The following is a 12,584-nucleotide window of genomic DNA, read 5'->3' as shown; positions in this document are numbered from 1 at the left end:
GGTTGATTAAACCTTGCTGCAGCACCGACAGCATTGAGGGAGCGCGAGATCGTTCGCACGCAGGGACCTTCCCTCAGGAGCAGCGAGCAAGAGGGAGAGAGCAACCATCAAACGCAGACCCCTTCCTCCCGCAGCAGTAAATGAGAGGATGATAGACGGCACTCAACACCTGCTCACTTTCTCCAGGTGTACATGGAGCTGGAAATTGGTTTATTATTGTCAAAGTAACATTTATTATCAAAGTACATGTATACATTACCACATGCTAGCTTGGGAATCATTTTGTCGCAAAATTTATAGGAAAATAAAGAAATACTGTAGAATTTACAAAAAAAAACTTCACATAAACAATGACTGACAAACAAGTTCCAAGATCAATCTGTTGCTTCCGTCGCACTCTTCTTTCAACCATGTGTCTATTTATGAGTCTCTTAAATGACCTTAATGTATCTGCCTGTATCTCCATCCCTGGCAATGTGTTCCATGCACCCACTACTCTCTGTGTCTCAGTCCACAATCGATCAGTCAACGTGAACACAGGTGATCAAAGGCATAGTCACCACACCCTGGACAAATGGTAGGGATTCCAGGGAATGTCCAATAGCCTACAGTAATCCAGGGAGGTGATGGTTCCAGCCGCTTGCTGATACACTATGCTCAATGGGAGGATGTTTGGAAAGTGCAGCTGGAATAGCCTTTGTAAATGGGAGCTGTTCACACTGCACCCACGGTGGGCCATGATTTATGGTGCTGGATTGGACGGCCGTCATGAGCTGCTTTGCCCTGGTGGTGTCTGCATCCTTGAATGCTGTCAGAACTCTTTTCACCAAAGCAAGTGGAGATGAAAATTATCCATTTTCCTGCTGATGTGCCTCAAAGAAAGCAGAAAGGCTTTGAGAACTTAAGAAATAGGAGCAGGAGTCGGCCATCTGGCCCATCGAGCCTACTCCGCAATTCAATAAGATCGTGTCTGATCTGGCCATGTACCTACTTTGTCCCATAACCCTTAATTCCCCTGCTATGCAAAAATCTAACTGTGCCTTACATATATTTAATCAGGTAATCTCTATCACTTCCCTGGGCAGAGAATTCCACAAATTCACTACTCTCTGGGAAAAGCAGTTTCTCCTAAATCTATTCCCCACCCCTCCCCTGAATCTTGAGAAAATGTTCCCTAGTTCTACCAGTGGAAATAACTTTCCTGCCTCTGTTCTTTTCATCAGTTTAAATGTTTCTGTAAGATCCCCACTCATTTCATAAGACATAGGAGCTGAATTAAGCCATTTGGCTTATCGAGTCTTCCCTGCTCTTTGATCATGTGTGATTTATTTTTCCCCCTCTCAACCCCAGTCCCCTGCCTTCTCCCCACAACCCTTACCAATCAAGAATCTTACCAAACTCTGCTTCAAATGTACCCAATGACTTGGCCTCCAGAGCCATCTGTGGCAATGGATTCCACAGAATCTCCACCCTCTAGTTAAAGAAATTCCTCCTTATCTCTGTTCTAAAGGGACGTCCTTCTATTCTGAGGCTGTGGCTGTGCCCTCTGGTCCTCGTGCAAATTTCTACGGATGTACCGTGGAGAGCATTCTAACTGGCTGCACCACCATCCGGTGTGGGGGGTGGTTGGGGGGAGGGAGGTAGCTACTGCACAGGATCAAAATAAGCTGCAGAGAGTTGTAAACTCTGTCAGCTCCATCATGGGCACTGGCCTCCACAGCATCCAAGACTTCTTCAAGGAGTGATGCGTCAAAAAGGCGGCATCCATCATTAAGGAAATTCCTCCTCATTGCTGTTCTAAAGGGATGTCCTTCTATTTTAAGGCTGTGTCCTCTGGCCTTCATGTTATCTATTCATGTGTATTTGTACCTACATGGGTTCCTGTAAAGCGTGCGTGTGTGTGTGTGTGTGTTACGTACTGAACGTAACGACATAATGTGAGAGGACATTCTGGATTAGGTGACTTACAAGTAAAATGCAGAGCACACACTTTGTTCCTCGCTTCCCCATAACCACTGACATAACTGACATAATATCTGGCGATGAGGCGACAAGTCCTCATCCGGTTTTTACTGTTTTTACCCCTTTGGAAAGTAAAAAGGTCCATGTACAACACTGATGTTGGGTGATCTGGTTGAGCAAAAAGAAGCTAAAAAAGATTTAAAGGAGCAAGAGCGTGGTAAGTGAAGGATCCGAGGGGAGAGAACACCGAACAGTTGAATAAAACTGTGTGCATTGCCCGCTGCTCTACTCTCTCTACAGCCATGACTGTGTGGCTAGACATAGCTTAAATGCCATCTATAAATTTGCTGATGATACAACCATTGTTGGTAAAATCTCAGATGGCAATGTGAGGGTGTACAGGATTAGATTAGATTAGATTATGAGGACACGCAGTCCTCTTTTATTGTCATTTAGTAATGCATGCATTAAAAAATGATACAATATTTTTCCAGAAGAATATCACAGAAACACATGACAAACCGACTTAAAAACTGACAAAAACTACATAATTATAACATATAGTTACAACAGTGCAAAGCAATACTGTAATTCGATAAGAACAGATCTTGGGCACGGTAGAAGTCTCAAAGTCTCTCAAAAATCCCATCATCTCACGCAGACGGTGAACCTCCAGCACCGCAAGCTTGCCGATGCAGTATCCTGGAAGCATCCGACCACAGTCCGACTCCGAGTCCGTCCGAAAACTCCAAGCCTCTGACCAGCTCTCCGACACCGAGCACCGTCTCTGCCGAACGAGATATACCAGCTAGCTGAATGATGTCATAGCAACAACCTTGCACTTTATGTCAGTAGATCAAAGAACTGATTGTGGACTTCAGAAAGGGTAGGGTGAGGGAACACAAACCGATCCTCACAGAGGGATCAGAAGTGGAGAGAGTGAGCAATTTCAAGTTCCTGGCTGTCAAGATCTCTGAGGACCTAAGCTGGTCCCAACATATTAATGCAGCTGTAAAGAAGGCAAGACAGTGACAATATTTCATTAGGAGTTTGAGGACATTTGGTTTGTCACCTGAACACTCGAAAACCTCTACATATGTACATTGTGACTGTTGCGTCACTGTCTGGTATGGGGAAGGGGCTGCTGCAGAGGATTGAAGTGAACTGCAGAAAGTTGTAAAATTAATCGGTTCCATCATGGGTACTAGCCTCTGTAATACCCAGGATATCTTCAAGGAACAGTGCCTCAGAGCCCTCACTAGTCAGGACGTGCCCTCTTCTCATTGTTACCCTCAGGCACAAGGTTCAGAAGCCTGAAGGCATGCACTCAGTGATTCAGGAACAGCTTCTTCCCTTCTTCCATCCGATTTCATTGAACCCATGAACACCACCTCACTGCTTTTTTTAGTTGCTGTTTTTGCACTGCTTGTCTTAACTGCAGCGTTTAATATGCATATATATACTTCCTGTAATTCAATTTTTTCTATATTTATCATGTATTTCATGGTACTGCTGCTGCAAAGTTAACAAATTTCACGACATCTGCCAGTGATATTAAACCTGATTCTGATTCTCATTCTGAATAAAACAAATAAGAGAGGGAGAGAGGGAGACGGATAAGACCAGTTAACTTTCCAGGAACGTGATTGAGTGTGAACGATGTTTGGAAATATGGAGCTGTATGACAAAACAACAGAGCTATGGAGTTCATATACTAAAAGATTTGAATGATTTGCACTGGTAAATCTAATTGCAGATGATATTCATGTTCCAACTTTTCTGACTGTGATGGATGCAAAATGTTTAAGTTGTTACACAGTCTATTGCAACCTGATAAGCTTGACAATAAGCCCTAAGAGGACATAGATAAAGTCTTAAAGGACCACGATGCACCTAAACTTTTGATTATTACTGAGAGGTTTAGATTTCACAAAAGGAATTAAAAGAAAGGTGAGTCTGTCACTCAGTTTGTGTTGGTGGTGAAGCAATTGTCTGAACACTGGTTTTGGGCAGTCACTGACTGACACTTTACATATGTAGTCTGCGTAGTGAGGCAATTCAGAAACGTTTGCTCACAGAAGACAGACTAACATTACAGAAGGCAATTGAGATTAGTACATCTATGGAGATGGCAGCTAAAGAAACACAACCATTAAGAGCATCTTCCTAAGTTTGTAAAGTTTCTACTGACTTTAAGAATAAAACATCCGTTGGCAATCAATGTTACTTAATCAGCAAGGCCATTCGTCCCCCTCAGGGAGCGCCCTTCTGACAACACAGTACTCAAGCCAAGATCTATACATTCAGCACCATGAGATACAATAACTCTGGCATAATCCCCATCACATTGGTACCATCACAGGAACAGGCAGCCTCCAGTCAGATTGAATCGCTAAATTTAGGGACTAATCCTCAGTACACCGGCTACAATAATCTCTAGGGTTATGTCTGGGAATAGAGGCAGTCTACCCTCTTTACCCAGTTTAGAGAAAAAAAATGATTTTTGCTGTTGGTTGAATTTGATGAATATTCCATTGAATATTAATAATTCAGCAGCTGGTCTGTGTATGGGAAGAGGGAGATGTTTAAAGTAAGGGAGAGGGATAAGTTATATATTCATGTATATTTTGACCTTTACTGGTTGCTGTCGAGCTTCCCTGTGTATATTACATACTGAACATAATGATCTAATGTGAGAGGGAATTCTGGGTAGATGACTTACACACAAAATAAACAGCGCATGTTTTGGACCTCACCTCTATCCGTCCCCGTGTGTGTTATTGAAGGCCACCTAACTTCCCCTTACCACCAACATAACACCTAGACTCTCCCACTATCACAGGGGTTCCCAACCTTTTTAATGCCATGGCCCCCTACCATTAACCGTGGACTCTAGGTTGGGAACCACTGCTCTGTTGGAAACATCATCTCCACGTCCACTCTACCCAGGATCTTCAATCTTCGGTAAGTATCTATGAGACCCCCCCCTCCTCATTCTTCTAAACTCCAGCGAGTACAGGCCCAGAGCCATCAGGCACTCCTCATACATTAACCATGCCAAAATGTGACTCACTCACCACAGGATGCCCAGCTTCTGACTTGTTCTGACTCTGTACCGCTTGTGCTTGGGTTGATGAGTGGCAGGTTTCATTCAGATTCCAGGTAGTGAAACATTTCTAAACAAAGGGAGTCCAATCACCGACATCCATCTCCCCATCAAATCACAATATTCAATATCATCACCATCATTACCGACCAGAACTCAGCTGGGCCAAAGAAACTTCGAAGCCTTTCTAGTATAGATGAGGCACAAGTCAGGAGCCTTAGAACAGAAAACATAGAACAGTGTAGCACGTTACAGGCCGTTCTGCCCACAATATTGTGCCGACCTTTTAACGCACTCCAAGATCAATCTAACCCATCCCTGTTAGATAGCAACACACATCAAAGTTGCTGGTTTTCGCAGCAGGCCAGGCAGCAGCTCTAGGAAGAGGTACCATCGACGTTTCAGGCCTAGACCTTTCGTCAGGACTAACTGAAGGAAGAGTTAGTAAGAGATTTGAAAGTGGGAGGGGGAGGGGGAGATCCAAAATGATAGGAGAAGACAGGAGGGGGAGGGATGAATAGCCTATAATACTCCGAGCCATCAAATGCTCCTCACAGGTTAACGCTCCATTTGTCTTTCTTACAGATGCCTAAAAGTCTCTTAGATGTACTAATGTATCTGCTTCTACCACCATCCCTTGTGTCTAAGTCTCTTAAATGATACCAATATATCTGCCACCCCTAGCATTCCATGATCCACTCTCTGTTTAATAAACCTACCTCTAAAATTGAGCCTATACTTTCCACCAATCAGATTAAAAGTATTCTCTTCTATTAGCCATTACAGCCCTGGGAAAAAGGCACTGGCTATCCAATGCCTCATATCATTTTATACACCTCTATAAAGCTGCCATTTATCGCCGTTTGGTCCAAAGAGAAACTCCCTCGCTCACTTAATCCTTCCTCGTAAAACATGGTCTCTAATCCAGGCAGCATCCTGGTAAATCTCCCCTGCACTTCCTCTAAAGCTTCCACATCTTTCCTATAATGAGCTGACCAGAAAAGAACACAATACTTCAAGTGAGGTCCAACAAGAGTCATGTCGAGCTGCAGCGTTACCTTGCGATATGGAATAATCTCCACTTGCCTGGATGAAAACAACCCTGACAACATTCAAGGTGTTAGACAGCATCAGAGCAATTTTATTTAGAGATACAGCATGGTACCAGGCTTAACGAGACCACGCCCCACAATTACACCCATGTGACCAATTACCCGATTAACACGTACGTCTTTGGAACATGGAAGGAAACTGGATCACGCGGAGGAAACCCATGTGGTCATGGGGAGAACATACAGACTCCTTACAGACAACAGCAAAAGTGAACCTGGGTCTCTGCCACTGTAATGATGTCGTGCAAACCACTACACTACCATGCCACCCACAATACAGTCCATGACAGCCACCCCATTCACCCTAAACCCTCATTCCCTCCGTCACCAGCACAGCGTAGATGCAGTGGGAACAGCAGCAATTCAACAGTATTCAGAGTCAGGTTTAATATCACTGGCAGATGTCGTGAAATTTGTCGTCTTTGCTGCAGCAGTACATAATAATAGAGAAAGAATGTGAATGACAATGAGAAGGTATATATTAAACAGTTAAATCAAATAAAAAAGTAGTGAGGTAGTGTTCATGGGTTCAGTTCAGAAATTGGATGGCAGAGGGATTCCTGTATCACTGAGTGTGTGCCTTCAGAGTCCTGTACTTCCTTCCTGATGGTAGCAATGAGAAGAGGGCATGACCTGGGTGATGGGGGTCCTTAATGATGGATGTCGCCTTTTTGAGGCATCACTCCTCGAAGATGTCCTGGATACTGAGGAGGCTAGTGCCCATGATGGAGATGACTGAGTTTACAACTCTCTGCAGCTTTCTTCGATCCTGTGCAGAAGCCACCAACCCCCCAACCTATACAAGACAGCGAAGCAGCCAGTTGAAATGCTCTCCAAGGTACATCTGCAGAAATTTGCGAGTGTCTTTGGTGCCATATCAAATCTCCCCAAGCACCTAATGAAATATAGCCACTGTCATGCCTTCTTTGTAGCTGTATCGATACGTTGGGCCAGGATTGACCCTTAGAGATATTAAATTGCTTGCTTTTTCCACTTCTGAACCCTCTATGAGGACTGGAGTGTATTCTCTCATCTTACCCTTTCTGGAGACCACAATCAGCTCTTTGGTCGTACTGACATTGAGTATTGCTGCAACACCACTCAGCTAGCCGACACATCTCGCTCCTGAACGCTGGAATTCCCACCGCCTTTCTGAATTCTTCTATGACCACAGAGGTTGGTGTATGGCAACTATACCCTTAACTGTTCACGGACCACTGTTGGCTATTGGAAAAGTTCAACTCAATAAATCTGATTTTAATTCTAAGGGTAGAGAGGGATAGTATAGGGGAGATGTGCAGCACAAGTTTTTTTTCAACAGAGGGTGGTGGATGCCTGGAATATGCTGCCGGAAGCAGATATGCTGGATGTGTTTGGGAGGCTGTTGGATAGAATGTTCAGAATCAAGTTTAATACCACTGGCATGTGCTGTGAAATTTGTTGTTTTGGGGCAGCAGTACAATGCAATATATAATAATAGAAACTGTAAATTACAGTAAGAAATATATTTATATTTAAAAATATGTAAATAGATAGTGCAAACAAAAGAAAAAAGAAGTAGTGTTCATGGGTTTGTTGTCCATTCCAAAATCTGATGGCAGAGAGGAAAAAGCTGTTCCTGAATTGTTGAGTGTGTGCCTTCAGGCTTCTGTACCTCCTTCCTGATGGTAGCAACGAGAACGGGGCATGTCCTGGGTGATAGATGTCCTCAACAATGGATGCTGCCTTTTTGAGACATTGCTCCTTAGAGATGTCCTGGATACTACAGACACTAGTGCCCACGATGAAGATGACTGAGTTTACAACTTTCTGCAACTTAGTTCCATCCTGTGCAGTGCCCGCCCCCCACCTATACAGCCAGTATAGAATGCTCTCCATGGTACGTCTAGAAATTTGTGAGGGTCTGTGGCGACATACCAAATCTCCTCAAAATCCAAATGAAATATAGACTCTGTCAAGCCTTCTTTGTAACTGGATTGATGTGTTAGGCCCAGGACAGATCCTCAGAGGCATGCGAATGTGCAGGGAATGGAGGAGTTTGGGCACTTTTTAGCCAGAAGGAATATTGTTTAATTGGCGTTGTGTTTGATTTATTTTTTTAGAGATAGAGCACGGAGTAGGCCCTTCCTGCCCCACCTGGCAACCCCCAACAAGCCACGATTTAAACCTAACCTAATTACAGACAAATTACAATGACCATTTAACCTACCCGTTAACCCTTTGGACTGTGGGAGGAAACCGGAGGGGGGGTAAACCCATGCACTCCACGGGGGAGGACGTACAGGGACTCCTTACAGAGGATGCCAGAACTGAACCCTCAACTCCGACCCTACTGGGCTGTAACAGCGTGGCGTGAGCCGCTACACTACTGTGTTCAGCACAGAAGCTGTGGGCCGAAGGGCCTGTTTCTGTGCAGTCCTGTGCTATGTAACGGACAACTCAGTCCTGCCTTGGCCCAGAACCTACTGACCTGTGGTTCCATCAGAGCGTTCAGAGTCCAATCAGAAGCAGGGATTAATGTCAAGCATTCCTTAAGCTAGCCACAGAAAATTCTACACAACAGAAAGTAGATAGTCTGCACCCCTTGTTTAAATCCCATCTTAGTCTCACAGTTGCAGTCAACCTTTACAGATCAACAATCACTGCTTCCTCATGACCTCAGTTCCAGCCACCCGTCTCTTCCCGTGACCAGATTCTGCTGCACCCTGCTGTTATAAGGTGATTGAACAATCCCAAATACACACAAACTGCTGGAGGAACTCAGCAGGCCAGGCAGCATCTATGGAAAAAAGTACAGTCAAAGTTTCGGGCCAAAACATCGACTGTACTTCTGTCCATAGATGCTGTCTGGCCTGCTGAGTTCCTCCAACATTTTATAAAACCATAAGACCATAAGATATAGGAGTAGAAGTAGGCCATTCGGCCCATCGAGTCTGCTCCACCATTCAATCATGGGCTGATCCAATTCTTCCAGACATCTTCACTCCCCTGCCTTCTCCCCATACCCTTTGATGCTAATCAAGAACCTATCTATCCCTGCCTTAAATATGCCCAATGACTTGGCCTCCACAGCCACTCGTGGCAACAAATTCCACAGATTTACCACCCTTTGACTAAAGTAATTTCTCCGCATCTCCGTTCTAAAAGGACATCCTTTAATCCTGAAGTTGTGCCCTTTTGTCCTAGAATCCCCTACCATGGGAAATAACTTTGCCATATCTAATCTGTTCAGGCCTTTTAACATTCAGAATGTTTTTATGAGATGCCCCTCTACATTCTCCTGAACTCCAGGGAATATAGCCCAAGAGCTGCCAGACATTCCTCATATGATAACCCTTTCATTCCTGGAATCATTCTCATGAATCTTCTCTGAACCCTCACAAAAGTCAGTATATCCTTTCTAAAATAAGGACCCCAAAACTGCACACAATACTCCAAGTGTGGTCTCACGAGTGCCATATAGAGCCTCAACCTCACAGCCCTAATTTTATATTCTATACCTCTCCAAATGAGTGCCAACATTGCATTCACCTTCTTCACCACTGACTCAACCTGGAGGTTAGAGTCTGCCCGTTTATTTCTTCCACCAAAGTGCATGACCATACACTTTCCAACATTGTATTTCATTTGCCACTTCTTTGCCCATTCCCCTAAACTATCTAAGTCTCTCTGCAGGCTCTTTGTTTCCTCAACACTACCCGCTCCTCCACCTATCTTGTATCATCAGCAAATTTAGCCACAAATCCATTAATATCATAGTCCAAATCATTGACATACATCGCAAAAAGCAGCGGTCCCTACACTGACCCCTATGGAACTCCACCGGTAACCGGCAGCCAGCCAGAATAGGATCCCTTTATTCCCACTCTCTGTTTTCTGTTGACCAGCCAATGCTCCACCCATGCTAGTAACTTATTTGTAATTCCATGGGCTCTTATCTTGCTAAGCTGCCTCATATGTGGCACCTTATCAAAGGCCTTCTGAAAATCCAAAGTACATCATGTCTACTGCATCTCCTTTGTCTACCCTACTTGTAATTTCCTCAAAAAAACTGCGGTAGGTTTGTCAGGCAGGATTTTCCTTTCAGGAAACCATGCTGGCTTTGGCATACCTTGTCATGTGCCTCCAGGTACTCCGTAATCTCATCCCTAAAAATCAATTCCAACAACTTCCCAACCACTCATGCCAGGCTAACAAGTCTATAGTTTCCTTTCTGCAGCCTCCCACCCTTCTTAAATAGCAGAGTAACATTTACAATTTTCCAGTCATCCAGTACAATGCCAGAACCTATTGATTTTTGAAAGAGCATCGTTAATGCCTCCGCAATCTCTCCAGCTACTTCTTTCAGAACCCAACGGTGCATTCCATCAGGTCCAAGAGATTTATCCACCCTCAGACCATTAAGCTTCCTGAGCACCTTCTCAGTCGTCATTTTCACTGCACAAACTTCTCTTCCCTGACACTCTTGAATGTCCGGTATACTGTAGACATCTTCCACTGTGAAGACTGATGCAAAATATGCATTCAGTTCCTCTGCCATCTCTGTGCCTCTCATTACAATATCTCCAGCGTCATTTTGTATTGGTCCTATATCTACCCTCGACTCTCCTTTACTCTTTACATACTTAAAAAAGCTTTCAGTATCTTCTTTGATATTAGTTGCCGGCTTCCTCTCATAATTCATCTTTTCCTTCCGAATGACCTTCTTAGTTTCCTTCTGCAAGTTTTTGAAAGCTCCCTAATCCTCTATCTTCCCACTAGCTTTGGCTTCCTTGTATGCCCTCTCTTTTGCTTTTGCTTCTGCTTTGGCTCTGACTTCACTTGTCAGCCACGGTAGTGTCCTTCTTCCCTTTGAAAATGTCTTGTGTGTGTTGCTCAGATTTCCAGCACCTGCAGATTTTCTCTTGTTTATGAACAATCCCAAAGTTGGGCTCTTGATCCCTTAGTCTACCTCGTATTGATATGCATCCTATTTTCTGTCTGCACCGCACTTTCTCTGTAACTCTTCACACCTTGATTTGGATTCCGTTATTGTTTTGTATTGTACCACCCCAATGCTCTGTTGTTCTGAAATGATCCATAAGGATGATGTGCAAAACAAAGTTTTTTCACTGTACCTTGGTACATGTGACAATAATAAACCAACTTACCAATTTAACAGTGGCTGTGGCTGTGATTACCTATGGCCTGCAGTCCTGATCATGGCCTGAGCCCCTCAATCTTAAATTTTCAATGTTTTTATTGAGAGACGCAGCATGGAACAGGTCATTCCAGCACGAGAGGCTGCACCACCCAGCAGCCCACCTATTTCATCCCAGCCTAATCACAGGATCATTTACAATTAACCTACTAACCAGTACGTTTTTGGAATGTAGGAAATCCAGGTGGTCATGGGGAGAACATGCAAACTCCTTAAGGACATCGCCGGAACTGAACTCTGAATTCTGACACCCTGAGCTCTAATAGTGCCACGCTAACCGTTCATCTGTTTTTTCTCTGCTGTCCAGGCAAAGTCTTCCTCACAGATATCCGTTACTGATCTTCAAGTCGTTGCGTGCCATGTTGTATGACCTTGTTATGGGTTGTATTCACTGGAATTTAGAATGCGTGGGGATCTCATTGAAACCTACCAATTGCTGAAAAGACTAGATAGGGTGGATGTGGAGAGAATGCTTCCTATGGTGGGGGTATCCAGAACTAGAGGGCACAGCCTCAGAATTGAGGGGTGACCCTTTAGAATACAGGTAGGGGGGGATTTTTTTAGCCAGAGAGTAGTAAATCTGTGGAATGCTCTGCCACAGACTGCAGTGGAGGCCAGGACCATGGGTATATTAAAGGCGGAAGTTGATCATTTCCTGACTGGTCACGGCATCAAAAGTTATGGCGAAAAGGCAGGTGTACGGGGTTCAGTGGAATCCAGGATCAGCCATGACTGAATGGCAGAGCAGACTCAATGGGCTGAATGGCCTAATTCTGCTCCTATGTCTTCTGGTCTTATGACGTGGGGGATCATGGTCTTTCCATGACCATAATTATTCTTGGCAGATATTTTTACAGAAGTAGTTTACCATTGTCTCCTCCTGGGCAGTGTCTTTACAAGGTGGGTGACCTCAGCCATTAACAATACTCTTCAGAGATTGTCTGCTTGGCATCAGTGGTCGCATAACCAGGACTTGTGACGTGCACCAGCTGCTCATACGACCATGCACCACTTCTCCCATGGTTTCATGTGATACTGATCGGGGGGGGGGGGGGCTAATCCAGCGCTACACCTAGCCCAAAGGTGACCTGCAGGCTAATGGAGGGAAGGAGCACCTTTCACCTCCTTTGGTAGAGCCGTGCTGAATCTCTATCCTGAGGGCTAGTCAGGTTTAATACAAAATAACAGTTGATTGAATCTGCAA

The sequence above is a fragment of the Mobula birostris genome, chromosome 8 (genome assembly GCF_030028105.1).
Source record: "Mobula birostris isolate sMobBir1 chromosome 8, sMobBir1.hap1, whole genome shotgun sequence".
NCBI classification, from domain to species: domain Eukaryota; kingdom Metazoa; phylum Chordata; class Chondrichthyes; order Myliobatiformes; family Myliobatidae; genus Mobula; species Mobula birostris.
This window is presented reverse-complemented; position numbering follows the sequence as displayed.